Source organism: Zalophus californianus, chromosome 2, assembly GCF_009762305.2.
Source record: "Zalophus californianus isolate mZalCal1 chromosome 2, mZalCal1.pri.v2, whole genome shotgun sequence".
Lineage (NCBI taxonomy): Eukaryota > Metazoa > Chordata > Mammalia > Carnivora > Otariidae > Zalophus > Zalophus californianus.
The window spans coordinates 147,260,216-147,288,085 of NC_045596.1; the positions used below are offsets into that span (position 1 = coordinate 147,260,216).

Here is a 27,870-nt window from a genome sequence, read left to right on the forward strand (position 1 = left end):
CATTCGCATCATAGTATTAAAAAGATATGTATCAGGATATAGCTGTAAGATCAACACATGATCGACTTTCAGTTCTCTTCCCCTGTCCATCTCTAGAGGGACAAAAAAATGCCTTCTCTCTGACCACTGGGCACTGTAGAACCACAGACCCATGGGGCTGGGGACAGCACATCCATGAGAATAGCTAAGTTATACTTTAGGCAGACCGACCTGCAGGCCCTGCAGAGTTCCATCAACCCCACACTGGTCACCACCTTCATGTTGATGCCCCAGTGTGGGTGCGTAACTGATCATCTACAGAGGGAAGGTTTTGAAATCCTTCTGGTATCAGGGCGCCTGGGTGGCTCAGTTCGTTAAGCGTCTGCCTTCAGCTCAGATCATGATCCCAGGGTCCTGGGACAGAGCCCCACATCGGGCTCCTTGCTCTGCAGGAAGCCTGCTTCTCCCTCTCCTCGCCGCTTGTACTCTTTCACTGTCTCTCCTTCTCCCTCTCTCTCAAATAAATAAATAAATAAATAAATAAATAAATAAATAAATAAAATCTTTAAAAAAAAAAAAGAAAGAAATCCTTCTGGTATCAAAACCACCCAGTGGCTGGCTGGCCTCCTCTGCGCTGGAGCTGAAGTTATTTTGTTTTAGAGCTGATGTTTCAGTTCTTTATTTAAAATGAAAGCACAGTGGATCAATAGGAGTTTTGAAAAGCTATACCCAAAAGCTTTATCAAGTCTAGTCCATGTTATCATTACTAGAGGGGAGTTTAGAAATATACCTTCCAACATGAACAATCTGGAAAAGAAGGAAGTTAAAATAAACTATTTAATAGAGGTATTACATGAAAGAGAAACATAAAGACCTTCAGTGGCCATTCAGGATCTAATTTTTTTTTATTTGGGCCACAAAAACTAATATGGAATGATGTCAGTAGCTAAAATAGTGGATGCACACATGAAGTTACAACACAGCTGATATCTGGAAGAAGATGAACTTGTGATCCTTAAAAAAAAAAAAAAAAAGGCCAAAAAAACAAAACTTAAAATTCTCATAAAAGAAAACACTAGGCTGAGAGTTCCCCAAGATTTTTTTTCTATTCATACTACAGTAGATTAAAGGCTGTGTATATCTTACAGAAAGAGAAATCAACTCACAGGACACCAAGAGAATAAAAGAATTGTTTACAGTCACGCAGCAAGGCCATGCTTGCTTTTTACACTCCAAACACAGGACTCAAACCCCATTACTGCACGGTTGTTTTAGAGGTGATTTTTACGTGACAGCGTGTTTTCTTTCATCGCCAAAGAAAAGGAAGTAAAAGATTCCACTAGATGTATCGGAGCAGGGTTAGAGGGGAAAAAAAACATTTATTGTGTGTTGTAGTTGACTTAAGGATCTATGATCTTGCTTTCCGAATGTCGCAAGCCACTAAAATACATTACTTAGCACCTTCTTGGAAAGCTGGTTGAAAGTCAGCAGATGGTTTCTTTCACAGCAGTTTTGATAGGCACTTTTTCTGATCTCTAACTCCATGATGGAGGAGGTATAATTTTTAACACAGAAATCATATGGCCAACTGTGAGGATAGAAGAAAGAACAGGTGTCTGGTGATAGACACATAAGATCAAGTTCGACTTGAAGCACCGTTTCCGTTTTTTGTTTTTTTTTTTTAACTTGAAAGCCAAGAAAGGGGCTAGTTCCCTACAGAGAGGAAATTTTGAAGATGAAAATGCAAAGTTGGGGATTTCAGGCTAAAACTGTCTTTCCATCATAGACAAATGCATGAGTGTTATGGCTTTGGGAGAAGATTAAGGGAGAAGAGGTTCTCCGCGAAAGACCTGTTAAGGATATGCATTGTTAGGATAGGACAGTGCAAGTTTGGCGAATTCTTCTACTCTCTGTGAACAGCATGAAAAGATATATAATTGTACCTGGGGACTTAAACGACAGTCTAAAGATTTATGACTTAAAATGAATGTAAAATATGCGTCTAGCAATGTCTGCTTTTTTTGAAGGTACTGCAGGGTTTGATTTGCAAATGCATTTGATCCAGAGAATGGAACTTTGTAATTTGCCTGCTGGCATAATAGATGATCCAATGTTCATTTAGTTTCCCCATACTGCTAACAAAATGTATTATGATTTAGTAAAATTACCTGGTATCTGGAGTGGGGGCTAGGGAGATTTAGAGGTGAGAAAGGGTTATATTACAGAATGATGTCTTCTAGGAAATAATCTTGCCTTAGGGTGACATAAAATGAGCAACTGGTAAAGGCAATTTTATATTTGTTTTTTGTTTTTTTTCAGCTGAGTCCAGTAATACCTGATGACTGGCATTATCAGTACACACGCATAACTATATTGCATTTCCCTTGGCTTTGCTCTCATCTTAGTTAATATTCCTTCATAACTTTTCACTTAAAACATATCAAGGAGATGTAGAAAGAAAATCATATGGGTGCATAAATAATTCATAGGCACCTGAAGGCATAAAAATCATGTTAGACAAAAACAAGTAGTAAGGAAGGTGAACAAGAAGTTAAATTTAAATGTTGTTAAAAAATAAAACCCCAAAAAACCCAGTGGAAATCTAGCTAAAGGCGTCTAAAAACTAATATAAAATGATATCTCTCTCTCAATGAGGATATATGTAACCTTGCTCTTTGGCCCACATCATGGTAATTGAACGAATTCATCAGGGATTGTCTTAAACTTGAGGAACTTTAGTGTCTGTAAGATTATTAAGGTACTGAACTGTCAGCTCAATACAAAGAGATCTGCAACTCTATTTACATAGTGTTCTTCTTTACCTTCTAGGATAATATTCTGAACTCTGCCCAGGCTTTCTTAGAAGCACTTGTCAATCCATTTATAAACTTCAATGGCCTTCTGTCCCCAAACTTCAGAATAACAAAGGTTCTGGTGCCGAATAGAAGAGAGTTACTGCACTTTCTTTCTTTCTTTTTTTTAAAGTCATCTCAACATGGGGCTCGAACTCACACTCAACGTGGGGTTCGAACTCACAACCCGGAGATCAAGAGTCACATGCTCTACTGACTGAGCCAGCCAGGCACCTCTGACTACACTTTCTAGAGATAGTACATGTGTTTAAAACATAAAAGTTTCTTTGAGGGAGAAAAAAATTCAATAGCCTTAGATTTGATAATACTTTACAAAGCATTCAACCATTTTGTATATATTTCTGTAGAGTGGCAGGGTTTAATAGTTTATTTTCCCATAAGTAATGAAGCATGTACAAATATAGAATAATTATATACAGTAATCTAAAATCCCCTAAAATTTAATTGCCAGATATGAGAGGGAGCCAGATTACCTTTTTATTTATTAGTGTTATACTTCCCTATGTTTCCTTTTATCCTTTGTACTGATAGATTAATGATAATAATAATGGTTAACATTCATTTAATATTTACTGTATGTCAGACACTATGCTAAGTACTTTACAAGGTTTATCCCATTCAGTCTTCCTAATAGCCCTCTGAGTTATCCCCAGTTTATAGATGAGAGAACCTAGATAAGAAACTTGCACAGTGTGATAAAGCTATTTTTTTAAGATTTTATTTATTTATTTGACAGAGAGAAACATAGCAAGAGAAGGAACACAAGCAGGGGGAGTGGGAGAGGGAGAAGCAGGCTTCCCGCTGAGCAGGGAGCCCGATGTGGGGCTCGATCCCAGGACCCTAGGACCATGACCTGAGCCAAAGACAGACAGGTGCCCCTTGTGATAAAGCTAGTAAGTGATGGAGCTGGATTCCAGCAGTCTCAATCCTGAATATGCATACTCTTAAACACTGTGTTATTTTCTGGGTTCATCAAAGAAGAAATGGTCAGGGCGCCTGGGTGACTCATTTGGTTAAGCACTGGACTCTTGATTTTGACATAGGTCATGCTCTCAGGATCGTGAGATCAAGCCCCGTCTTGGGCTCTGTGCTTACCCAGGAGTCTGCTTAAGATTCTCTCTCTCTCTCTCTCTCTCTCTCTCCCTCTGCCCCTCCCCCTGCCCTCTCTCTCTCTCAAATAAATAAATAAATCTTTAAAAAAAGAAGTAGAAATGATCACTGGCCCTATTGTTTTGAAGGAAAATTAGGTATTCTGAGTTTGTCTTGGATCCTTACTAATGGATCTGCTGAACTGAAAGGACTTTCAGTTTTAACCAGGAAATTACCATAAATATGGATATCAAGGATTATGAAATCATAATTACCTGTATAATTACAATTATCTCTACCATTATCTCCCAATCACACTGTATCATTTTTTATTCAACAATCATTTTTTTGATATCCTACATGTGCCTGGCTTTTTAAAAATAGTAGGAAGAATGGGACAGGAAATAAGCTGTCAGATATTTTCTCTAGGTAGACATCATTCAGCAAATTTTATTGATACTTTTGTGCTCACCTTCACTTAACAAAGGATTAACAAATGCTACTAATGACAAAATTGTCTAGAATCCAGATCCACTAGACATTCACTCTGCTTTTGATCATTCTTCCTTCCTTCTAAGGAGGAATAATTATTTAGCCAAGGAAAAGGGAGATCATTTGCAAGTCGTTGAACAGTCACAACCCTGTTTAGAATTTCCTTCCCAGGGGTGGTTTAGATTTATCTCTTAATCACCTGCGGTTTGGGACAATGAAGAATCAAGGGGATAACATCTGCGGTTCCCAAATCATTTCAGACTCTTCATGGGAATGGAGGTTCAATGGGGCACCGAGCATCCTTGCCTAAAGAAAGTCAAGAGGAGGGAGAGATGGGACAAAGGCACAGGGAAGGGATGCTGCCTGGCCCTCAATGTTCTCTATGCCGATCAGTGGCAAATACTTTATTTCAATCCTCATGTGCTCTCTCAAGGATGGAAATATTCTTCTTAGAAAACCCTTGATTTATTAGAGTAGTTGCTATTCTAAAGCAAAAACTGGAAGTGTGTTTATTAAAAGAGATGGTGGGGAAATGACAAAGATATTATTCCCTCTAAAAAAGTGGTAAAAAAAAAAAATAGGAGAGGGGCACCTGGGTGGCTTAGTGGGTTAAGCATCTGCCTTTGGCTCAGGTTATGATCTTAAGATCCTGGGAGTGAGCCCTGCGTTGGGCTCCCTGCTCAGTGGACAGTCTGCTTCTCCTTCTCCCTCTGGCTCTTCCCCTGCCCCCTGCTTCCTGCTCCCTGCTCGTGCTCTCTCTCTCCCTCCCTCTCTCTCTCTCTCTCTCAAGTAAATAAATAAATATATATGTAAAAATAAATAAAATCTTTTTAAAAATAGGAGAAAATCTGAAAATAAATACAGTGCTTTTTCTTACGCATATCAACAAGATCACTTGTTGAAAAATTACTTAAACCATTACTCAAAGTAGGACAATCAATGGATTTAAAGATTTCTTGTTAATTGATGTACATTCACTTCTTTGGGAAGTCTTGTAGAAAGTAATAGATCCTCTTTGCTCTATTCCATCCTGCCAGTGGTGGAGGTTTCAGACTGTATTTTGATTTTTCAGAATGACTGTATTTCTGAGCAGGCCTGGAAGCTCCAGAATAACAGGGCAGTCTTCTAAGAAAGGTACTTGTAAGCTCTTTGGAGAATTATTGATCCTTTGATCAATGGCCCAGCTCATTTGAGCTCTTGATCCGTATGTAGTTAGTCTAAAACACAAATCCCTCCTTAGAAAATTCACGTAAGAAGAACAATATTTGTAACAGAATCTTCTCATGCTTTTTACTTACTATAATAGCATACTCTTGAAGTTGGAAGAAAGTAGAGGTCATCCACACAGGAGTCCCCTCTAAAATTCCCTAAGAAGTAAATCACTTGCTAAATACCATCTGAGGTGAGAAGTTCTACCTTCATGAAATTTCTTCCTTATTCTGAAGTAAAGCCTGCCTTCATGATTCTACTCATAGGTTCCAGCTTGACCTCTTAGAGTATTAGAAATTTCTATTCTCTCTGCCACATAAGAGTCCATTGACATTTGAAGACAGTTATGTACACATAAGCTCCTTATGTCTTGCTGTTTGCAGAGAAAAGAACATGGGATTTGGGGTCCTGGATTCAAAACCTGGCTCTGACATTTACCACTTACAAGGACCTAGATATGACATTAAATGTCTCTAAGCCTCAACTTCCTTAACGGAAAGGAGAAGAAAGAACCCCCATCCCATTTGTGGTTAAGTGGGTTAAATAAACTAATTTGTGCTGAGTGCCCTTTATTGGAGGTACTTAATTAATTGTGGCTAGTATAATTATTAATATTGTGGCCTCAAGTCCTCTCTTTCATCCCAGTTTTTCTCCTGACACAAGAGAGCAGAGCTTCACAGTGTACCACAAGTGTACCAAAATATTATCATTTTTTGTGGGTGCCATGGCCTTGGGGTGTAGAAGCACCCTATTCATTTTTATAGTCTCTCCTGGGTACCGGAGTGATCTTCAACATTAAAAAAAAGTCTCTCTCCCTTGTCATGTAAATATTCTTTCATTATCAATTTGAACAGCAACTTTTGCTAGAAATAAAAGATTCTCTAAGAAAATAGGTTATTTCTTCTTTTTAAAGATTTATTTATTTATTTGACAGAGAGAGACACAGCAAAAGAGGGAACACAAGCAGGGGGAGTGGGAGAGGGAGCCCGATGTGGGGCTCGATCCCAGGACTCCGGGATCATGACCTGAGCTGAAGGCAGACGCTTAACGACTCAGCCACCCAGGCGCCCCCAAAATGGGTTAGTTCTTGACAGTGTATTGGTCCCTCAGCCTTAAGTGTGCCCAGCAAGGCTCCCCCCCCCACACATGTATCCTACAAATGTTATCATTTTCTGGCCTCAGAGTGCTGTAAAAAAGTTAGGGCAACACTGCAGCTGAGTTTATTAATGCTGTCTTGGTGTGTGGTGCCTGAATTTAACTCAATGTTATACTTCAGAAGGTTATAAAGAGTAGGATGAATTATATTCTTCATTTGTCCTAGACATGATACAGTTTCCTCTGCTATCCGAAAGTAGACTATACGCCTGAAACCTTTCTGAAATGATGCAAAGTGGAGAAGCAATTACCATTAATGTATATGGAACTTTTTTTGAGTTCCCAGATCCAAAAGATAAACTTTCTCAAGGTTTTCTGATTCCTTAGGACACACGTTGCTAATGGATGCCCAAAATAAATCAAGATAAAACCCAGATGCTCACAGACACAGTTCAAAGCTATTGTGGATCGATGCCACGGTGCTGATTCCAGGGAAGGAGCTTGGCGGGGCCAGGGGCCACTCTTCCTGCTCTGGGTGCTTGCTGCCTCTATAACAGCTCGCAGCAAAGCAAATGCCCAACACTATTTTCGCTTCCCGCCTTTTTTGTAAAAGCCAAATCCTCTTCAGATTTTGTTCAGTTAGTGAAAACAGGTCCAGTACTATTAATGTAGGTATTTCATAATGTAGGTATCTCATTTAAAAAAAATGTAGGTATTTCATAAACTTTTATAAAGCAGAGGATACCTGTACTTCTTTGCTTGAAGTTTAAAATGACCTTTGCGTTTTGGGAGAGCCACTTCCGACTGTTACCTAACATTGACCTTGCAGGTCATGAAAACTGCTTGCAAAAATATAGATTCATTCATTCATTCAAAAAATACTTATCTTAAGTCTATTATGTGCACTATTCTAGATACTGGGGACAGAGCTTTGAACAAGATAACAAGGTTCCTTCTCTCATGAAATTAACATAATAAAAACTTTAAAGTCAATGGTATCTACAATATGAATTGAGTTTTAAAAATAAATAAGTGCTTTTGGCTTTTGGCTCGGAGGAAGCGAAGGTGCAACTGTCTTCAGTCATCTGGGTTCATCGAATCCGGGTTTATCCGACACCCTCCGCCTCTGCCATGCTGCCTGAGTTCGATCCCAACAAGATCAAAGTCGTATACCAGAGGTGCACCGGTGGGGAAGTTGGTGCTATGTCTGCCTTGGCCCCAAAGATGGGCGGGCTGGGTCTGTCCCCAAAAAAGTTTGATGATGACATTGCCAAGGTAACCAGTGATGGGAAGGGTCTGAGGATGACAGTGAAACTGACCATTCGGAACAGAGAGGCCCAGACTGAAGTGGTACCTTCTACCTCTGCCCTGATTATCAAAGACATCAAGGAATCACCAAGAGATAGAAAGAAGCAGAAAAACATTTAGCACAGTGGAAATATCACTTTTGATGAGATTGTCAACATTGCCCGACAGATGAGGCACTGATCTTTATCCAGAGAACCCTCTGGAATCATAAAAGAGATCCTATGGGGTGCCTGGGTGGCTCAGTTGGTTAAGCATCTGCCTTTGGCTCGGATCATGATCTCAGGGTCCTGGGATCAAGCTCCAAGTCGGGCTCCCTGCTCAGTGGAGAGTCGGCTTCTCCCTCTCCCTCTGCCCTTCCTCCTCCCACTCATGCTCCCTCACTCTCTCAAATAAATAAATAAAATCTTTTTTTAAAAAGGGGGGCACCTGGGTGGCTTAGTTGGTTAAGTATCTGCTTTCAGCTCAAGTCATGATTTCCAGGTCCTGGGTTTGAGCCCTGAGTCAGCTCCTGCTGAGTTTAGCTCTGCAGAGCACAGAGCCTGTTTCTCCCTCTGCCCCTCCCCTCCCTGCTCATGCTCTCTCTCTCTCTCAAATAAATAAATACAATCTTAAAAAAAAAAAAAGAAGAGAGATCCTGGGGGCTGCCCAGTGTGTGGGCTGCGACGTTGATGGCCACCACCCTCACTGACAACATAGATGAGAAATCAACAGTGGTACAGTAAAAAAAGTGAAATGTCTAATTAGAGAATATATTCAAGATTTATCATGACACCTGACAGATAATACAAGCACTTCCTAAACATAATGCACTATTATAAATTGTACCAATTGATCATATTAGCATAAATGTCAAAGTAAGATTCTGAGTACCTGAAAATAATATTACTTTGGGAGGGAAGAAAATAATCAGTAAATAGTACTCTTGTGATCGTCATGATGGTGGTTTGCAGATTCCAGGCTGTCCCTCTTTCACAACACATGGTAGGGTTGTATTTCCCTGTGTGCTCGGAATTAGGTGTGGCAAGTAATTTCTCTGGCTAGAGAAAGTGAAAGAGGCAGTGTCTCCTTCACCACATCAGTTTTTCCCTCTGGTCTGTGACTGACAATATTTAAGATGGCAGGTGCTCAGCCAGCCAGGGGCCCTGAGAGATTATCAAAGACAGAGTCCTACTTCCAACCTGCAATAGATATAGAGCAGAAGCAAGAAATAAGTAAACTTTATGCTTTAAGCCACAAAGATTTTGGAGTCTGTCACTGTGTCACAACCTAACCAATCTTGATACAATACCATATACAAAAGTATACAAGAACATCATTATCAAGAGTGAAATAAAGACGGTTTTGGCCTTTATTCTGTTTGAAGAACCACTAGTAGTGGTTAGGAGAAAGATATTCCAAATTGTGCCAGTTTGTTGGAAGATAACGAAGAGGTGATCGCTGGAGTAGGGGGCCAGATGGTGCATGTTATGAGACACAATAGAAGGAAAAGAATTAGCCATGTCAGGCAGGCTATTGCATGTTCTTTTGCATTTATTTATACTAAATGAATAGGAAAAAAATATTAACAGTTTATTTTTTAAAGGAATTGATTCGCATTCCTTTTGGGCTCTGATATTTATCCATCTGACTAGAAATGAGCCAGGGTAGCAATTTCGGAGTCTATTTATTTATTTATGGTTGTCAAGTGATCCTTTATTGAAATATTTTCCTTTGTAGTTCTTAAGTAGCTGGGCATTCCACTGCACTACTGTTGATGTCTCATCTATGATGTCAGTAAGGGTGGCGCCCATCAACGTTGCGGCCCACACACTGGGCAGCCCTCAGGATCTCTCTCTCTTCTTTTTTTTTAAGACTTTATTTATATTTTTTTAGAGAGAGAGAGAGAGCATGAGTGGGGAGGGGAGGGGCAGAGGGAGAATCGGACTCCATGCTGAGCACGGAGCCTGGAATATGCAAACCACCATCATGACGATCACAGGAGTACTATTTACCGACTATTTTCTTCCCTCCCAAAGTAATATTACTTTCAGGTAATCAGAATCTTACTTTGACATTTATGCTAATATGATCAATTGGTACAATTTATAATAGTGCATTATGTTTAGGAAGTGCTTGTATTATCTGTCAGGTGTCATGATAAATCTTGAATATATTCTCTAATTAGACATTTCACTTTTTTAGTGTCAAAGAAGTAAATTATTTTATACATTTAAAATAGAGTGATATGGATATAAAATACTTAGGCCTCTGAGAGGTATGAATAAGTCTAGAATGATGTGGGCTTTTCACCCTGGGGTTAGGTTTTGCTCAACTGCTATAATGACATTAATTAACTACAACAAATGATTTTTAAGCAATCTGTGGATTTTTTTTCTAATATACCTTCACCCATAATCCATCTGAACCATAATTTCTTTAGAAGAAAGTATGAGGTACTCATGAGCTTTCAATACATTAGGAATTTACTGATCGAGGATGATTTGCATTGGTCTGAATGTGCCGGTGGCAGAATATTTTTGTGAACTCTTCTGCTCAGCGTTATGTGGGATACATTGGAGTCCTTACAACTCGAACCACTGTCTGAAACTCAGTTTGCGAAGAAGTGTCTCACTAATAATAGTCTATTCAGACTTGTTTTTCTTTTAGAAAAATTCTTTTGCAAATAACACTGCATTTTCTTTATACCACTCACCTTCTAAAGAATCTGATTTTGATCTTCCTTCCACGGTTTCCTGTAGGCTTTCTGGCTTATGTCTGCTTTGTTTGTGTTGATGCTCTATTGCTTGCACCTTTGATGGAAGTGAATATTTTTCTCTTAGTCTTTGTTTAATACAGAAGGCTGCCCTGTGCACTCTCCTCTGTTACTTGAACGAATTTCAAACAGTCTTTCAGAACTCCCACGTGGGGATGACAATGAAAGTAGTCAGTAATTGTTGATGAAAGCTTTGCAACTTCTGCATCATAGAACAAAATTGAATTGTGAAGAACAAAAGCTTGTCCCTCATCCTTCTTTGTATTCTGAGAAGGTTTACGGGAACCTCAGGTAAAGTCTGAGTAGTTACTCTTCCATTTAGCAAATGCAATATAAGACACAACCTGATAAAAATTAGTGAGATAACCTGACAAATAATCTTTAGATGACTAGAAAATATTATCTCTTACTGATAGTTTCTGTATTCCGGTTCTGAGATTATAGGGAATTCAGATATTCCAGAATTTAGTTTGTTGCAGACAATTTACCCATAATTGTGTGCACTGCTGCCATAAAGTCTCCATAAATTATCCATTGTTCATTATGAAATTGTTATAATTTTTTGAAGGCTTGAGTTATAAATGCTTATTTGTTGGGAGCATAAATTGAATCTGATGGTTTGTTCAACTTATTTGTTTATTCCCTACTTTATTAGTTTTGATGTAACTTACAAAGATATCTCGGTACAAAAAGAAAACAATAATTAAGAAAATTCAGAAAATAATTGAGAAAAATATGAATGAGGAAAATAAGGCTAAGACGGTCATAACAACTAAGACTCTCTCTCTCTCTCTCTCTCTCTCTCTCTCTCTCACACACACACACACACACACACACACACGCAAATTGATCTTGGAGCAAACTGATCTTGGATCTGACTCTGTATTACTAAGTTTTGTACCCAAATTGCAAAAATAATGAAATGTATTAAATCACATCACTCCCCCTAAAAATTCTTGTGAGTAATATAATATTTAAAAGTAAATAAGAGAGAGAAGAGAATAGTTAATGATGTAAATATTCTAATCTTCTCCTTTGTGATTTGGAATTTTTTTGTTTTGATGAAGAAATTCTTCCAAGGTCATAAAGATAATTTTTACATTTGCTTTTAAAATTCTTAAAGTTCTGCCTTTCGTATGTAAGCCCTTGATTCATGCGAAGATTTTTTTTTTTTAATTGTGAAGTAGGGATCCAATTTGCCCCTTTTTCTACATGGAAAAATCAATTGCCCCTGGTTATTCTAGTTGAGGGAAAACAAGTAGGAAAATGAAATTACCACTGTGGCCAAGATTGAGACAAGTTAGTACCAAAAGCTGAATTCCAACCTTAGTGGAGCATGGAGAAAGCTTGTGGCGGGATCCTGGCAGGGACACAAGCTGCCTGGAACTATTGCCTTGACTCATCTTGGGATTTTACCCTTTCTGGTTTCCTCACACATGATAAATCTTCATTATGTGGGGCTTCACTAGTTCAGAAATTGTTAGAATTCACATAGGTATTCTACTGAAGTTTGATCTTCTACCAAGAATAATGACAGAGATTGCAAACCGTCTTAGTAATATAAAGGAGGAGGTGCACAGGAAAAAAACCATCTTCAAATACTGCAAAGGAACTTGTTTGTCAAAATATTATGCTTAAATATATGTTAAAGTCAGTCCATCTCTTAGGAACTTCCGCTAAGCAATTACATTATATATCGCTAGGAAGAAATGACAGTTTCAGACTAATTTGTAAGAGGTTTTCTCCCAGAGTCTAATATCGTGTTTTTTAATAGAAACAAATATACGGCAATACCATTTAATGAGTTTAATAAAACGGAAAATAATGCTGTGGTTACACTTTAGTTCCCAAAGCTAATTGTTAATTTTTCTAACATCCTGTTGGGAACAGCTTTTAACATGTTTTGCCCTTAGGGATTACTTTTGAGGCAAACAATTAAGATGAAACAGAAGTGTCCAAATCTGTCAAAGCATCCAACTCACTAATCATTGACCCGCATTGGTCTGATTGATTTTATTTATATGCCATGTGTTTTAATTATCTATTGTGAAACGACTTACCCCAACACTTAGCAGAGCAGCTTAAACCAACAAACACTTATTATCTCACAGGGTTTCTGAGAATTAGGACTCTGGGAGTGGCAGAGTTGAGCGGTTCTGGGTCAGCTGTCGCTTGAACTGCGGTCCTCTGAAGGCTCAGCTGCGGGAAGATCCACTTCTTTGCTCACTCACATGTTCCTTGGCAGCCCTCACTGACTTGCTGGCTGTCAGCTGGGGTTCTTGGTTCCTAGTCACATGGGCTTCTCCAGAGGCTGCTCGCAGCATCTTCTCCTGCTACAGCCCCCTTCCCCAGAGCAAGTGATCCAAGAGCCCAGGGTGTGAACTGGGAGGTGGGGAACATTGGGAGCCTTTTTGAAGGCTTTGCTATAGCACTATGATTTTAAAATATATATATGTAGAAAAGGGAATAAAAAGGGAATATAAGGAACAAGAGATGTTCACGCAGAAGGCTCAGAAACCTATACATACGTATATATGTTTTTGTATACATAGAGTATACAGACATGACATTTATATGTACTTGAATATGCCTCTGGGTCTTTGACTTCAATCCACTGATCTGTCGCAGCATCATCACCGTTCCGGTTTTGAATACGATAGCATTATAACGTACTGCAATATCTGGTAGAAAAAAACACAGAAGGAAATGTTAATTTTTAACAATAAAAATTATGATTTTTAAAAACTGGCTTTTATTTCTATCCTGAAATAATCAATTCTATCTCCCCCGCCCCTTGCAAATTGAATTTCAAAAAAGCGGTTATCAACAATTTATAAAAAACGAAATAATTTGAGCAACTTGGAAAAGGAATGCAGGATGAAGAAGTTACATAATCAAGGGGGAAATGTCCTGAATGGAAGAAATGAACAACGGGTTCCTAAGGGCAAGTCAGCAGCTGTATATGTTTGGGGAAATGTGACACAGATATGAAAAACTTGGATGAAGGAAAAGAAAAACAGATGATAGCAAGATCCTCAAATATATTTGAACCTTAATATATTGGTTTGGTAACTTTTTGTTTGTGTCTGGCACTCACATCATGTGGCTCTGCTATTGTTTTATTCATTTCCACACAGCAATAAAGCATATAGTGGCAAACTGTAAAGTGTGGATATTTGCTTTCTCATTCTCCTACCCACTACCTCCCTTTTACCAACTGCATCATATATCGTGTATTAACTGGTATCATAAACAACCCCATACCTCAGGGACCTATTGCAACGTAGGTTCACTTCTTGCTCCAGTCACAATCCAGTGCAAGTACAGTGGGAGGAAGAGGGGAAAATCTATTCCACATACTCTCTCGGGGCGCCTCTTCCATCCCCCCCCAAAACTCAGTCTTTGAATTCTGTGCATCTGATGCTCAAAACACAAGACAGAACTTGGAGACCTGTGCAAGATGGTTTGTAGGGGCCAAGCTTGCAAGTGGTGTACACAGTTTTCATTGGCCAGACCTCAGTCACATGACCCCGATAAGAGCATCTGGGAAATGTGCTAAAGCTGTGCGTCCAGGAAGGAAAGGGGGTGGAGTCTGATGGCCATGCAGTGGTCTCTGTGTAGCGCCGCCATTAGTCTCCCTGCGGGAAGCGGATGTGTGCTTTGAGGAAACTCCCCACGAAACTCTAGTATTCAGTCCTTCGATTTATACTTGTCTTGTATTTTATGCTTTGAAGCAATTATTCTTCAAATCTGTAGAAATAAAAAGGATTCCACTGAATCTTAGTTAAAACTACAATAAGCTCTGAACTGGGTGGTGGACGATAGGTTCCAAATGAAGGCAAAGGACTAGTTTGGAGCCGCTGTGTTACTGAGTGGGTTTGTGGTATTATTAAAATCACTTGTGCTTAAACTCTGGGTGATCGGTAAATGCAAGTTTATGGAAACTCTACATGGTAAAGTTCCTCTTTTCACTCACTAATCCTAAAGTATGAGAATGCATATTTAAAATGTACAGTTTTTAAAAATGCCTACTTGTACACAGGTATGAATTCTTATTCATGGCACCTTCTATCAGTGCAATCAACATTTTTAAAAGCCTATGAAGTAAAACAATTTGCACTTTAAAATTTACATATGCAATACAATGAATTCAATAAACTGGCACTTGAGACTGAAGAAAAGAGAAACAAAAGTAATGAAAAATTCCGATTTGTAATGCTGAGATTTCAAAAATTAGGCAGTAAAAAAAAAATCTAAAGCTTCAACAGATTTGAACTATTTTTCCCCTTGATTGATTTGCTTCTGTTATTAAGCATTAAATGACTCATGAAATCAGACATCACGTATTCGTTTGCAATGAGTTATTTAATTGACCTATTTCTAGGCAAGAGACATAGTTCTAGTCACATGGTAGATTTCACAAAGGCAATTGGTGGCTGAGATATTATTTAATGTGAATTAAGGAATTGCAATAAGTTGTTTCCTCTTGATAATATCTGATTTAAGATCTTCTCAATCTATAGCTTATGTAATTGAGGGTTTTCTATAGATTGTATTGACAGATTATTAACCACCTGTTTTCCCAACTTTGGTTAACAATAACCCTGATTTGTTGTACAATTCTATTTATTATATTTCACTTTTCCTCCTTTCTATGCTCCCAAATTGCTGTTCCCCCCAAAATTTGCTTATTTTTTTTTTCCTTTTCTTGTTATACATTATCCATAAAGAGCGTCATGGATAGTTTTGCTCATTAGCATTTGTTTTTTTTTTTTCTTTCTCTCTCTTTCTTTCTTTCTTTTTCTTTCTTTCTTTCTTTCTTTCTTTCTTTCTTTTTCTTTCTTTTTCTTTCTTTCTTTCTTTTTCTTTCTTTCTTTCCTTTCTTTCTCTTTCCCTTTCTCTCTTCTGTAGTTTCTTTCTCTCTTTTGCACCTTTCCTTCTTCCCTCCCTCTCTCCCTTCCTTCCTTTTTAAATATAAGGTATTAACAAAGGTGAATCATGGCAGTGAGTCAATCTCTTTGATTAATTCATGATGTGAGCCTTTATGGCATAACACTAAATAAACAATGCCCAGAAAAAGAGCGTTTTCACACAGTTCTAATAGAAAAAAAAAGAGGTTTGAAAATATATATAAAATGTAAACAAATTTTTTATTAGAGGTAGTAGTGAGAAGAATGCCTAAAAATGCTTTTTATAACCATTAATCATTTCATTCAGTTTTTCCAGGCTGTAAACTCCTTAAGAGCAGGTCTTTGTATCTCAGTCTGGTACAGCTAGGCACTCAATATTTGTTGAATGAATATATCAGTGAAATCATATATGAATGGTAGGACATGATACCTTTCCATGTTTCAAATATAACCAGAAACCTGTTCATGTTGAGATATGAAAATTGGTGTATAGCATGTAAGAAGAAAGCTCTACAAAATTACTTACTACTATGAATAAGTTATTTCAGTCTTTTTAAAAAAGAAAGCAACGTGGGCATTCTTATAAAGTTTTCTGGGGCTTTATCCATTGGTTGATTTTCTTTAGTCTACTGATAGAAAACTGTCTCATCACACTGAAAATGTCTCCTTGTGATTAAAACAATTTCATTTGTAGAGTGCAATTTGCTACCTGTTCCTTCTCTGATTAACAAAAGATTAATTCCCCAAACAGGAAATGGCTCGTCACTTTTATAATTTTATTAGACATCTTATTCTATTTAGAAAATTTTATAAGAACGCAGGAATGTGTTCAATTTCAACCATTTTATTCAAGATAGTGTCAATAGAAAAAATTCAGGAAAGGCATTCCTCTCATTTTTGCAGTGTGAAGGAACCAATTAAATAGGTACAAAGTTGCCCATGTTACTTTAACTCCTTTTTAGTAAGAGTTATTATCTAACTATAATGTATTTGCTCATCTGTCTATAGCTTCCACTACTCTGTAACCTCTTCACCGGCCAGGACAACGACCTCCATTTGTATCCCTGGTATGATGCCTGGCATATGGTTCGCACTCAGATCTTGCAACAAAAAGCAATTTGGGATCATAAAACTGAAATTTGTGGCTAATCTTTTCTTAAAACCCGAAACCCAAAAATTCTCTTATCCTTAGATATAATCCTGAGATCAACTTGGTTGTTTATTAAAACATTAAGTCATCTATATAATGTCTGTTTGCAGATAGGCCATCTCATTTTGTTTCTCTGCTTTTCCCATCAGATTACTGTAAACAAGCCTCCCCCAACCATAACTCTGAGAGTGTCACGTGTGAGCAGACACTCAACACATATTCCCTTGCCCGCTGACTCTTCAGGAGCGCCTGGTACAACTTGTGTGTGTGCCTTTGAATACAGCAGCTATTCATGGACATATATTGAATAAACTGAAGGATAGCATCCAGTAGGAGAACACTGGCTTCTCTTTCCTCCCGCCTACCCCTAGGAAAATAAACATCTGTGCATTCTTCACATTATCATAAGATGAGGCAGGGACTCTAGGCTGAAGTATATTCTGGGGTATTTAGCTAATGATGCTAAGGCTCTCTATGACTCTCGATCCATACTCACAGGCAATCTGTTTCCCTCCCTTTCCCACTGCCTTCAGGATTACTTCTAGAATCCTTGGTTTGGTTTAGCTATTGCCCATCCCGGAACATTCATACCAGACGTGAAGATTTATTTTTCTTTACCTTATCTCAGGCATTCCATCCACGCTCCGTCCCACACCACCTCCGTGATTGGGTAACACCCGTTCGCCCATCAGCCTTCTCTTAAACACCCCATCTTTCAGGAGGCCTTTTTGGATACACTAGATCAGGGGGCATTAGGTGCCTCCATGGAATCAGGTACTGGATCTGCAGTATTCCTTATCATAATGCACATTATACAATATAACGTGTACCTTCCCTCTGGGCACATAAGCTTTGGGAAAGCAGGGGATTTTTTTTTCTATCTTCTCCACCGTTATATCTCCAGCACCCATGTTCAGTTTACAACTACTTAACGAAATTGAACAAATGAATCATGTCTCCAACTTAAGATAAAAGTAGAGGGAAGCCTGAACTGGAAGTTTGTAGAAATGGGATCAAATCTTTGTTACCAGCCCAATGTGCTCTCAGGGCTACTGTGACCCTGGAGCCCTTCTTCCAACAAAGCAAGTGAAAGAGCTTAATTCAGTTGGCTCACATCACAGTTTATGAAGCTAAGAGTTTCTTGCACCATGATAAGTTGAGGAGAGGTACTTTGGTGCAATGCAGCTACAAAGACCAACAATCAAACAATAGTCTTTCCCACAGAGCAGTGTGAGGACTGCCCTCAGTTATGCAGTTGAAACTGTTCTGTGTTAACAGCGGGTCTGCAGCTCCGCCTCTTGGGGTTGCACAGCCCAGGGATTCCTCCAGTTTCCTGACCAGTACGTGTAAGATAGAACCATTCCTGTTATTTTATTTATGAACTCTGGCCCTTACTTCTCGGCACCAAAACAACTGAAATGTACATTTGTGGGTCTCTATGACTCTCATCTAAAGTCTAATGAGGTCAGTCAAAATGGAGGCCAAATTCATCATTTATTATTTATAATTTACATCCAACTTCAATAAAAGATGAGGCAATTCAGAGTAACACATGAAACAGCTTGTTTAAATCATGCCGTAAGAACAGAAAAGATCAGATACTGTTAGGGGAGAGAGAGGACGGTGCACCAGGACATGTGATCGCTGCAGCTATCTGTACAGAATAGGAGTTAGGGTCCAAGCATGTAACACACGGGGTACATGGGACATTTACTGTGGACCCTCAGTCCAGAGTGTTTCATCTCTCTATGTTCTTGCTCTTTACCTTTGTCTTATAGATGAATTTTTTTTTTTTTTTTTTTAGATAACAAAAGTGGGGAAAAACAATTTATAATTCCTCACTGGTAGGACAATCCAGAAGAACTGGCATTTCTTCTTAGGTGTCCTCCTTTCCAATTATCATTTCTTGGTTCAATAGTTAAAATACACCCAATGGTCAAATCACACAATGGAATGAGTTATATATAACAGAAACTCCGTCATGTCTAATTCGTAATAATAACAAATAGCCCAGCAAGTGCGTTTATGGCCATCAGTATTCAGGAAAGCGCTTATTCCTGAAGTCTGTGCCTCACATTGAATGTTAATGTTCATCAATCAGCTGTTGTTCTACAAAATACTCCAAAGTCTTTGTAGATGGGGTTTTTCCTGAAGATTCTCATTTTCTTTTCAAAACACAGGAAAAGAAAATAATTGTAGGTTTTTCACCTTAACCTACCTAACGTAGCCTATAAAGTCACTCTGCTTGGCTATGCATCTCAACTATTATCTTGCTGACTTTGCCCTCTCTCGACTTGTTCCCACGCCTTTCTTGGCACTTGGCTTCAGAATCAAAAACAAAAGCAAAAAAACCCCAAACCGAGACTTAATTATGACCACAAAGCCAGAAATAACAGAGACCACACCCTTACTTTTGGACAACACATAAATCATCCCAAACAGGTCTCTATCCTCATGATTTCCCCCAGACATAGATTCTACAATTCCTCTGTTTTTATTTAAGTGTCAAAACTCCCAGTTTGTCTTTTCTTTGTCATTGGAAACCTCATATAAAGTGGAAAAATTAATGAACAGCTTTTGTGGCTCTTGTTGTTGTTACTTGTCATCCCTGGGAATAGGATTATGATAAGAAACAGTAGATAGATCTTTATTTTACTCATTTCGGCTAGGTGCAAACCAAGGAATTCTGGTCTTTAAAAAATGTTCCATAGAGGGGGTGCCTGGCTGGCTCAGTTGGTAAAGCGAGTGACTATTGATCTTGGCGTCATGAGTGTGAGCCCCAGGTTGAGTGTAGAGATTATTTAAATAAATAAATAGTTCTTAAAAATATTCCATATATTAACTAACTTATTCTGTTTTGTCACAGAAATATTCTACGTTGGGGCACCTGGGTAGCTCAGTTGGTTAGGCATCTGCCTTCGGCTCAGGTCATGATCCCAGGGTCCTGGGATGGAGTCCCACATCGGGCTCCCTGCTCCATGGGAAGCCTGCTTCTCCCTCTGCCTCTGGCCCTCTTCTCCCTGGTTGTGTTCTCTCTCTCTCTCTCCCTCTCTGACAGATAAATAAACTCTTAAAAAAAAAAGAAAAAAGAAATATTCTACGTCATATCAATGGGCTTCCATTGAAAATGGGGTGGGTTTGGGGAGATAGAGTATTCACTGTTTAAAAAAAATTGTTAAAGAAAAGTTGTATATACTACTTATTAAACATTCGCTTTTTGGTACCTATACATAAACAGAGTCACAAAACTAGATCATAAATCATAAAACTAGATATTCTCTTAGGTAGGAAAAACCTGTGTTAGTCATGGTCCCCAAACACATAGAAACTTAAAACTAAAACATGCAATCGATAAATATAACATATGATAGGTCAGTTATTTCTAAAGGGTAGAAGGTTTGGGGGTAGGAGATATGATTAAGTAGAACACAAATTTTTTTTTTAAAGATTTTATTTTTAAGTAATCTCTGTACCCAACATGGGGCTTGAACTCACAACCCTGAGGTCAAGAGTCACATGCTCTACTGACTGAGCTAGCCAAGTGTCCCATATATTTTTGATTTTGATAATTATGTATTTATTTTAATATGCATAGAAAAATTAATACCACAATCCTGTGATTTTACTAGTATTGCTTAGTACGAAGCTAAATTTAGTTTTATAAGAGTATATAATTTTAATGAAAAAAATTAAAGCAATAATATATGCATTACTCCAGGTATGACTAAAAATGGTGTAAATAGTACCAAGATTTAATAAGGTTCAGGAAACACTAACACGGGTTATTGCTATCACCTTGGTATTGGTATCACATCTAGTATATGATTTAAGTCACAAAACTAAAATCAAGTTATCCTAGAAAGAAAGTGTGGTAATTTGGCTCATCAGTTGCCACATTTAAATAATTGCTTTTAACATTTTGTTCCTAGGCTTTTCCATTTAATTATTCTATTCAGTTGTATTGGTTCAATCAATGAATATGCATTAAGTATCTACTACATACAAGGCCTCTGATAGGTAATTTCCAGGAATATAGAAATCGTTAAAGACATACCACCATTTTCTTTCTTTAAATATTTTTGATAATGTTTCTTTTAAAAGTAACACTTTCATTATTAATAATTTAGATAAGATAGAAAAATGTTGAGAAAATTCCCAACAATCCCACTATTCAGATAGAGATCAAAATGCGAATGACTTATTTCCTTATAGTCATTTTTTAAAAGATTTTATTTATTTGACAGAGAGAGAGAGAGAGAAATCGAGAGTGAACAAGCATTAACAGGGGATGTGGCAGGCAGAGGGAGAGGGAGAAGCAGACTCCCCACTGAGCAGGGAGCTCGATGCGGGGCTGGATCCCAGGACCCTAAAATCATGACCTGAACCAAAGGCAGATGCTTAAACAACTGAGCCACCCAGGAGCCCTCCTTATAGTCTTTTAAAAGTGAAAATATATTATTTCTCTTATTAACAGAGTTGGAACAAGAGTTACACTTACTTTTATATCATATTTTTTTCCCACTTAACCTTCTATTTTTTCCCTTTTTCCATGTTACCAAATATTTTCTAAAACATGGTTTGAAGGACCAAATACACCATTTAACTATTCATCTATCAATAGACATGTGGCTGAGTTCTAGCCAATAAAATCGGGCAGAATGGATGTTCACCACCCCAAACCTGACTCTTAAAACACCTCGTGGGCACCTGTATGTGCTCTTTTTCCCTAAGTTGCCAGCTCGACGCAAAGAATAAAGTAGAGAACTTGGATTGCTCAGGGGATGGTAGAGCTACTGAATGGGAAGAGCATTGGTCTTGAAGGGGGACCTGCTTGGGGACAGAGTCCCTCCCCTGCCCCTCAACCAACCCACAGAGAGGAAGGTACATTTTTTATTGCATGAAGCCCCTGAAATTTTGGAATTGTTTGTCCTAGTGATTAGCCTACCCTAATTCATTTATGTTCTTCCTCTAACTCTTGAAAACTTTCTTTAAAAAAAAAATTATTTAGGGGTGCCTGGGTGGCTCAGTCTTTAAGCGTCTGCCTTTAGCTCAGGTCATGATCCCAGGGTCCTGGGATTGAGCCCCGCATCGGGCTCCCTGCTCCGCGGGAAGCCTGCTTCTCTCTCTCCCAATATCCCTGCCTGTGTTCCCTCTCTTGCTGTGTCTCTGTCAAATAAATAAAATCTTAAAAAAAAAAAAAGAAATAAAAAAATTTATTTTTTCTTAAAAACTTCCAAACTTGTGTGTCCTCATTTTGTGACACTTTTTCTATGGGCCTTACCTTGATTTTCTCAGTTATTTAATCCCAGGTGAAGTCAGTCATTTGTCTAGTGGTCAACTGGTTGTGAATGTACTTGATTTCACTTACCGCCACTTCTCAAATCCAAAGCAGGAAGAGTAGATTGCTGTGAATGATTTTGCCCATAAGACATGAATTACACTCTGGAAATGCTGACTTGGAAGTTCCAAGTAGGAAGTGTCCTGTGGTCTAATGCTCAGAAAACAAGTCTGTTCTAAAAGTTTAGGAGTGACAATTATTAACATAGGTGAAACCTTGTGAATGGGTCAATCTAGGCAAATATTAGAAACTGAGGAAAAGAAAACGAACTAGAACTGTGTTCTAAATAATGCTGCCGGGGTACCTGGGTGGTTCAGTCAGTTAAGTATCTGTCTTCAGCTCAGGTCATGATGTGATCGAGCCCCCGCATCAGGCTCCCTGCACAGTGGGGAGTCTGCTTTTCCCTCTCCCTTTGCCCCTCCCCCCTGCTCATGCTCTCTAACAAATAGATAAAAAAATCTTTAAAAAAAATTTTAAAAAAAGATAAATGATGCTACCTTTAATTTAGATTATAGAATTAGTGACCAAGACTGAGAATGAGTGGCTGAAAGATGGAAAAAGAACCAAGAGCCCAGAAACCAAAGGATGAGAAAATGTCAATAACAATTCTAATGTGCTGTTAATTCATCCATTAACTTAAAATTTTTTATTTATATTTTTTGTTTCTGGAAATTAGATCTCTTCTCAATTTTACTCATATTTTTGGAGCTCTTTTCATTTCTGAAATATATTGAATATGATTATTTTTATAGTGTCCAATAATTCCAACTGCTAACCCTTTTAACAGTGTATTTTGCAGTATATTGTTTCTGCTAAATGGCCCTCACAGGGCCTTGGGTGTTCAGTGATTTTCAACTGTGAGCAACTCATTTTCTTAGGGGCCACAGGAACAGAGCGTTTTTCAAAGCATGAGGTAAAGAGGGTTCTTTCAAAAAGGAGTTGTTAAAAAAGAAAAAAATAGGGCACCTGGGTGGCTCAGTTAAGCATCTGCCTTTGGCTCAGGTCATGATCTCAGGGTCCAGGGATTGAGCCCCATATTGGGCTCCCTGCTCAGCAGGGAGTCTGCTTCTTCCTCTTCCTCTGCCCCTCCCCCTGCTCATGCTCTCTCTCTCAAATAAATAAATCTTAAAAAAAAAACAAAAACCCAAACCAAAAAGGAGTGTATTTGCTTTTCAGATGCCTTGTGACATGATTGGTCTGGGACCACTTTAAACTAAGTTCTTGGTTTGAGGGTTTTCTAGCCATCCGGGTGGTGTGGATTCTGGCTGCAAGCCAGCATGATGGACAATTTATAATGACTAATTCCTTAGATAGATGGTGTGGGGTATGTGCAGAGGAAGGTTTCTTTTCAGGGGGTGAGGGGAATGGGTTAATTTTAGTTCTCTCTCACCTTGGGGGTGAAACCCTTTGGGGATCCTAGTTTTTTTTAAAGATTTATTTGAGAGAGAAAGTGAAAGCGAGAGCGATCACAGAGGGAGAGGGAGAAGCAGACTCACCGCTAAGTGGAGAGCCTGATACGGCACTCAATCCCAGGACCCTGAGATCATGACCCTAGCCGAAGCCTGATGCTTAACCGACTGAGCCACCCCGGTGCCCCTGGGGACCCTAGTTTTTGAGGTACTATTAGACTTTCCATTTTCGGCGGATCCTGAATTTGTTTTCTGTTCCTAAATCCTTGAACTCAGAATATAAGTGATACTCAGGTACCTGGGGTTTGGACAAAGTCCTTAAGGCAAAAAGCCAGCGTTGGTGTTTAACTGACCCTCACTACTCCATCTTTGATCTTAGTGTTCTTCATTTTCTTGTTACCCATGGATGCATTTAGAAAGATGTAAAAAATATTTTACCCGGCATTTTTTCAGTTGTTTTCATCAGATCAGTTGATCCTGGCATCTAAACTGCCATTGTTGCATGGGAGATTTTATTTCCAAATAGAAGTTGTTCCATTTGAAAATATATTGTATATATGAAAAACTAGAATAAATTGACGAGTAATTGCTTACACAGCTTCTTAAAATAATGTGTGCTGCCAGAGCATTTAAAGAGTTTGTTTTACAGACTATTAATTTAACTACTTGCGGAGAGTCTGGAAGCAAAACAACAAGTTCGATAATTTAGAACCATGAGAGTTGAAGAATATTCAAAATATATCAATATTCTGACCTATTTTAACCACTTCCACTGTCCTGATCCTAGTCCATGCTACCATGATCTCCCATCTGGATTATTAAAAAATAGCCTCCTCGCTGGTCCTTGCTTTTATCTTTGTTCCTTTCCATATTAAATCCAGAAGCCAGAGGCTGTGATCCTATTTAGATATAATTTCGATCTTGCCACCCCTCTGCAAGTCAATGGCTTCCCATCTCACTCTAAATTGAAGCCATAATCACTACTGAGCCCTAATATTCTCCTCTTACTTTCTCAGCTAGAACTCTCCTTTTGTACTTGCTTTTCCTAAACCAAGCAGGAATGTTCTTGCCTAGGGGCCTTTGTACTTGATGCTCTTTAGGCCTGGAACCATCTCCCTCAGATATCCATTTGGCTTGTTCCTTCATCTGTTTAGGTCTTGTTCCAGTATTGTCTTCTCAATGAGACCCTCTCAGACTACTGAAAACTGAAACCTTCCCTCACTCCCATCCAGCATTCCAAATCCCACTTCCCTGCTTTATTTTTCTCCCTAGCATTTATCTTCTGCTATGCTATCTAAATAAATGAGTTAAGCTTGTAAACTCTTAGACCAATGCTTGGCCCATAAGTGATATACCAGTTTATTTGGTAATAATAGATAATTTACATATCTTGTTTATTGTCTGATTCCACGAGAACAGAGATCTCCATTCTTTTAGTTTACTGCTATATCCCATCATCTAGAACAATGCCTCGCATGATACATGCTCAAAAAAAGTTGAGTAGAAATAGCTATATACAATAAAAGATCACAGAAAGTGATTCAATTTGTTAAAAATCATTTTACACAGTTTGAGAAATAGATGACATCCTATGAGACTAAGTCCTCAAAGACCATTCTCCAAAAAGAAATTTAATTAAAATTCAAATTTCAAAACTCCTTGCAATATGCCAAAAGGTACATTTATCTAAATGACAGTATTTTGAGCTTTTCTGAAGATCAGCACTCTTAGCTCACATCTCCCTGGTGTGGTTCTCTAAATAGTCAATGTAGGACCACACGTTCAAATAAAGAGAAAATGTACCTGTTCATTGCTGTTGTTAGAAAATAACTGAAAGAAAGTTTCCAGGTCTCAGCAAGATGCAGTACGGCCCAGTGGGGACATAGAAGGTTTGGAATTACTCCTTGCCCAGCCCCTAATTCCTGGATCATTTAGGATAATCTTCCTGCATGTGTCTCAGGAATCTATACCTCAGTTTCTTTATTTGCATGCAACTTGGTTTATCTCCTTTGAAATGTCTGAAACAGCTTCGAGGCATAGTCCATTACTAAAAATAACCCACTTATAATTAATCCAAAAAACATTCAGAAAATGGTGCAAAGAACTTCTTTGTGGTTCCTGTCATGTGCCTTTTAGGCTGTAGTTTGCCTTGGACAAGCACCAAAATGTCCCTTCCTCCTTTCTACACATCTTCACATCCTCCTTGAGATCCTGTTTACCTAGCTACACCTATCACCTTAAGGCCAGAGAGACTCAGCAAAATACATCGCCCAGAATCTCACCTTCTTCAATGTGGGAATCTGACATCTTCAAGACAAACTAGCCTCTGTTTTTGTCACACTGATAATCTCTCAGAACAACACTTTGATGGCAACAGGGGTGGAATGAAAAGAAACCATGTCAGAAGAGGGACAGAGAACCCCACCTGTCATATGTAAAATGAGAGATTGGGCTAGACTCTAATTTCCCTTCAAGTGCTAAAATTTCATGAAATTAAAATATTTCTATTTTAATAGAAGAAGAAAGAAGAAGAAAGACTCAAGTTCCCAGCAGAGTGTGGTTAAATGACATGAAAGGTCTTTAAAACTGAAATTTGTCAAGGTATTACAATAAGTCCTATTACAGTTTGTGCATATAAACCTCTGCATCAGCGAGCAGATAGGTAGTTTCAAACAGCTATCAGTTTATTATCTAGGAATTAAAGTACTCATTTTGGTCAGATAAAAATGTAGAACAGTGTACCCTCCTATCCCAGCTCCTAAAAAAGGGCAAAGCCACTCAACTCTAAAATACTTATGCAAAACATTTAGCTATTATCCCCTCTTAAGATCTGTTAATTAGAACTTATTAAAGCATGGGGGAAGAAAATGGAAATTTCTATACACATTATTAAGCTGTAGAAAGACACCGAAGCTCATAAAGATGAGGGAAAACTGAGGTAAAGAATTTCATTGCTGAGGTGGAGTGGGGCCAGTGTATAGCAAGAAGGGAGTTTCGGTTCTTAAGATTTTTTTTTTTTAGTGACAGAACCACCTGACATATTTCTAAATTAGTTATAAGTAAGATTAAGTTATTTTTAGTGATGGACTACATCTAGAAGCCTTTTCAGACATCCTGGAGGAGATAAGCAGAGTTGTACACACACACAAAAAAACTGAGGTACAGCCTACAGAAAGATTATGCAGAGACATCACCATAAATGATCCAGGAATGAGAGGTTGGACAAGACTCCATATCCAGTAATTAATTCCAGACCTTACATTTCCCCACTGTGCCTCCCTGTATCTTGCTGAGGCCTGGAAATTTCATCTTTTCTTCCATCCTTTTCTAACAACCGAACAATGAACAAGTATATTTTCTCTTTGTATACATGCATGCAATATATCTTTTAGTATACAATGCTTCCAAACTTCCCTATGCTTAAAACACAGAGTGAACATAGGATGCAGTGAGTATGTGAAATCTCCTTTACTCATTTGCTCTCAAATACTGACCATCTCCTGCGTGCCAGCCATGATGGACAAGTAGGAATACAATCACAAATGACAAGAACATGGCCCTTACCCTTAAGAAATTCAGCCTAATGGGGGTGACGAACCATTGAAGAAGCAATTACAAGGCAGAGCTCTATGTTCTACAATGGAGAGTGCACGGGGTGCTCTGAGAGCATGAAGCAGAGGCTCCTACCCACGTCAAGGGTAGGGTCTGAAGAGAACATTCAAGAGTCTCTGAAAGAACTGATGTATAAATTGAATTGAAGGATGATCAGGAGTTTGGTAGAAGGGAGTTGGTGCTGAAACAGTGTCCCAGGTAAGGGAATAACATGCATGAAGGCCTAGAAGTGACAGATCTTGGCCTGTTCCAGAAATGGAGAGAAGATCAATGTAGCTGTAGTCTGAGTTGGAAAAGAGGTTACTGACCAGTTGTGAGGCTGTGGAGGTAAGCAGAGGCAAGCTCACAAAGGTCTTTGTAATAAATTGAGAAATTTGGGTTTAATACCAAAAGCAGTGGGATGCTGTCAAACAGGTTCCATGCAAGAGTGGTGAGAGATAAAATTTGCTTCGATCACCTCTCAAATAAACGGTTAAAACCAGAAGACTACTTCTGAATTATGGGAGTCCAAAAACAGTGCTGAATTATGAGGAGGTAGTGCTCTACAGTGTTAAATCTAAGAGGGATTTTAAATAAGCATTTTTGCCTTCAAAACACTGTAGGAGACCATTAACCTCATCAAATGGAAGCCCTGGTGACGACAGTCTTTTATTC

At 38.5% G+C, this 27,870-nt stretch overlaps 1 long non-coding RNA gene across 1 annotated transcript in view; it reads right to left on the minus strand.

Annotated features, from left to right (window-relative positions):
* Positions 1 to 27,870, minus strand: part of LOC113924860 — a 59,372-nt gene that overhangs the window by 24,804 nt on the left and 6,698 nt on the right. The window contains exon 2 of the long non-coding RNA XR_003520831.2: positions 12,858 to 13,478. This is a non-coding gene — a long non-coding RNA (uncharacterized LOC113924860). The remainder of the gene's footprint in view (positions 1 to 12,857; positions 13,479 to 27,870) is intronic.